Source organism: Barbus barbus (genome assembly GCF_936440315.1).
Source record: "Barbus barbus genome assembly, chromosome: 3".
Lineage (NCBI taxonomy): Eukaryota > Metazoa > Chordata > Actinopteri > Cypriniformes > Cyprinidae > Barbus > Barbus barbus.
Window position 1 is genome coordinate 40,309,518 of NC_136731.1, and position 4,381 is coordinate 40,313,898.

Sequence of the window (4,381 nt, forward strand, 5' to 3'; positions counted from 1 at the left end):
TTAGCACTGAAAAAAACAAATACTTGAGCTGAACTTGTTGACAGTCAATTTCTTCAACAAACAATGGCTAGAAGCAACATAGTCAGGTGGTGTAACTGGTTTGTGTCAATTGGCATAACCAGTATTTTTCATAAAAATATAATTATATACAGGAAAATTAATGTGGAATAAAATATAATCATCTAGTTTAGTATAATAATGTTTTTTTTTACATTTTTTACATAATTTGTCCAAGATTATTTAGAAAAGAATTTGTGTTTTCAGCTTATGTTCTGTCAAATATTGCAAACATGCATTAAAATTTACATTTAGAGATAACTCTAATAAAATATATTTTTGTGTGATATTTTAAAATAAAGTATTTATTTTGATGAGTAAGCTTACATTCCATCTAGGTGGATAAAATATTTAATATTTCTCATTCTTTGGCGGTTACACCATTTGAGATTTTCATGCACATTCAGTCTTAACTTTTGTTAAAAAAATAAAAGGTACATGTCATTTTTACCTATATAAAATCAACATAAACACGCTGTGTACATTTTAAAATACCTGATGCATGCTTTTAAAACAAGGTTTTAAAAAAGCGCTGTAAATATACAGCGCTTTTTGTCATTGAGCCATTTATTTATTTTTGAAAGAAATTATTACTTCTATTCATCAAGGATGTATTAAACTGATCAAACTAATATTTAATATATTTTCATACATTTATAATAGAGGAGATATTTCATATATTACTGTTTTTAGTATTTTTTGATCAAATAAATAATTGATTTTAATCATTAAAAAACAAAAATCTCACTGTTTCCAAACTTTTGAACAGTATATTGTATGCAGTGGGTCCATAAAGTATTCGGACACTTACTAAGTCTAACTTAACTTATTAATGTCTTTGGTTGTCAAACTTGGAAGGACATATATGAGTGTGATGAACTGCATTTGAGCAGTTGGTTAAAAGTGATTGCAAACTGGCTCAGAAGAGTGAAGTTAGTCCTCAGGAAATGGAGGTCTACACATTTTTAACATGGCCTAAGCTTATAAATATCTTAAAGCCATTGCTGCAGTCCTTACCTCACCAGCAAATAGGCTCTGTGCCAAAAAAAGGACACCAAATGATGTTACTGCGATACTGTAAGTTGGCAAGAAATTAAAAGGGATCTTTAGCAGCAGAGTTTTTGATAAGATTATAAACTGAATAAAATTGTTATATATTCTAAGCAAGTCATTACATGGCATATGTTAAAAGTAAGTTACATTCTTTACCGTTACTGTATTGTGATTCTTATTAGCAGAATCTGGATTGACAGCCATGTGCCACAAACCCCGGTATGTACTGACAGAAGTTTTTGATAATTTTCTGTTCTTTGCATCAGTTTCTAAAAGTTTTTGGAGAGAAAGGACAGAAGCAGAGTTATAATTTCATATCCCCACCCTTGCAGACGCTGCATGAGACTATAAATATCACCCTCTGTTTGTGGATGGTGTGGCTGGTTTGTTTGAGTAATGAGGTAATTAACTCAATCACGACACTCGGACAGATGATGAATTTTGTTAATGCTTCTCCTTTGTTCTCCACTCATTTCTGAGCAGGTCTTTTTCCTCTACATTAACCTGACATGCGCACACACACACACACACACACACACTCTCTATTTCTCTCCCTGCATCTTATTTGTGGAGTATGAGATTGCAGCGATGCAAATGGCCCAGAGAGTTGAGCCCCTTACTAAAGTGGAACTGCAACAGGACAAAACAAAATACAACAGAGGCTGTTTCATATTGGCTGTGCTTACAAAGTCAACATCCTCTCGTTCAGTGGGGCAAAGTGCAGCATTGTGTAACAGTCTGGAACTAAATTTACCTCAAACACTAAGATAATAATGACAGGCTGTCTTTACACTTTGCTTGGTCTGAACTAGAATTCAGTTCCACTCCCAATTATACAGCAGGTGTCTTTTCACGTTGCACTTTTGGGTCTTAATCGCATTAGGCTTGTTCACTCAAAAGCTCCAAAAGCTGTTACCAGGGCAGTGCCATTACAAAATACACTGCATCATATTTACCCCAAAAGGTACTTTAAAAGTGTATATTAGTTACTAAATACATATTACCTAAATGGGATATACAGTGCCTTGTGAAAGCATTTGTACCACTTTTTTTCCACCTTTTTATGTTGCTGCCTTATTTAAACTGTTTTAAATTACTTTCTTTTTTATCAGTCTACAATCTATAGATATGTGAGAACTTTGCAAATTTATTAAAAAGCAAAAACTGAAATAAGTACATTGCATAAGTATTTAGTTGAAGCACCTCAAGTCTTTTGGGGTATATGTGACAAGCTTTGCACATTTGCACTTGGCAATTATCTGCCATTCTTCTCCTCATCCCTTCACCTCTCAAGCTCTGTCAGGTTGAATGGGGCCAGATGCACATTTTCAGGTTTCTCCAGAAATATTTGATTGGCTTCAAGCCCAGGCTGTGGCTGGGCCACTCAAGGACATTCACAGAGTTCTCTATAAGCCACTCTTGCTGTGTGCTTAGGGTCACTGTCCTGTTGGAAGGTGAATCTTCTGCCCAGTCTGAGGTTTTGAATGCTCTGGACTGGGTTTTCATTAAGTTAAATTTGTCCTTCAGTCCCTGCCACTGAAAAACAGCCCAACAGCTACCAGCACACTTTACTTTTGGGATGTAAAAAATAGTGCAGTTGATGAGCAGTGCCTGCTTGCCTTCATACATGAAACTGCTTGAAACTGAGGTTGACCAGACCAGAGAGACTTGTTTCTCAGAGTCTGGGGGTCTTTTAGGTGCTTTTTTGCAAATTCCAAGCGTGTTTTCATGTGTCTTCACCAAGGAGAGGATGGAGTTTGGCCACACCGTCATAAAGCCCAGATCAGTGGAGTGTTGCATTGATGTTTCTCCTTCTGCAGGTTTCTTCCATCTGCATGATCATGGAGCTCAACCAGAGTGACCATCAGGTTCTTCGTCACCAGTCTAGACAAGGCCCTTCTCCATCAGTTGCTCAGTTTGGCCATACAGGAGGCCAGCTCTAGGAAGAGTCCTGGTTGTTCCAAACTTCTTCCACGGTAATAGAGACTACATGCTTCTGTGAACCTTCAATACAGCAGATTTTTTCTTTCTCAGATCGGTGTCTTGACATAATCTTGTTCCTGAGCTCTGCAGGCAGTCCTTTTGACCTCAGGACTCTTAGACTTTTTGTTGAGATGTTGTGTGCCTTTCCAAATCATACTCATTCAACTGAATCTGCCACTTAGCGTGGTTAACTCCACTCGAAGTGTAACATCTAAGCAATATGAATGCTCCTGATGAGCTGAATTTCACGTGTCCCAGAAAGGGTACAAATACTTGAGCTTGAGCTTGATCAATACAAAGAGCTTGAATAGCTGGTTCAGGTGTGTTTGATTCGGAGCTGGACAGAGGGTCATTTTATAGTTATATCAATGTTCGTAAATCTAATCCATTATTGTTCAGTCCTGAGAACAACTGTGCCTCAAGCATCTTTTCATTTTTAAAGTGTGCATGTAAAACTACAACTCCCAGGATGCACCAGCCACATATATGTACACAGGTGGGTTACTGGATATCAATGTTTATAAATACGCTAAATCTAAATCTAACACTCCAAGAGATGTCAAACACCCTCCCCCACAGTAAAATGAAACAAACCTAAGGCATCTGAGATAAAATTCAACATTAAAGGGGATAGTTCTCTCAGTTCTCAGAAAGGCTCTCAGTTTGGTTATCTCTCAGTGTAGTCCAACTATCAAGGAAAGGTTTTGAGGCACCAAAAATATTGAAGTTTTGGAGTAAACATTAGTATGTGACCCTGGAGCACAAAACCAGTCAAAGTAGCACAGGTATATTTGTAGCAACAGCCAAAAATACATGGGTCAAAATGATAAATTTTTCTTTTATGCCAAAAATTATTAGGATATTAAGTAAAGATCATGTTCCATGAAGATATTTTGTAAATTTCCTACCATAAATATATCAAAACTTAATTTTTGATTAGTAATATGCATTGCTAAGAACTTCGTTTGGACAACTTTAAAGGCGATTTTCTCAATATCTGGATATTTTTTTTTTTTTTTTTTGCACCCTCAGATTTTCAAATAGTTGTATCTCAGCCAAATATTGTCCTCTCATAACAAACCATACATCAATGGAAATCGTATCCATTCATCTTTCAGATGATAATAAATCTCAATTTCCAAAAATTTACCCTTACGATTGGTTTTGTGGTCACACATATGAGGCATTTCCAATTGTTCTGTTGAACCACATTGTGCCTCAACCAATTTTATTATAATTTTTCCCCCATTTTCACAGTGAGAACGTAAAACTACAACTCCCAGCATGC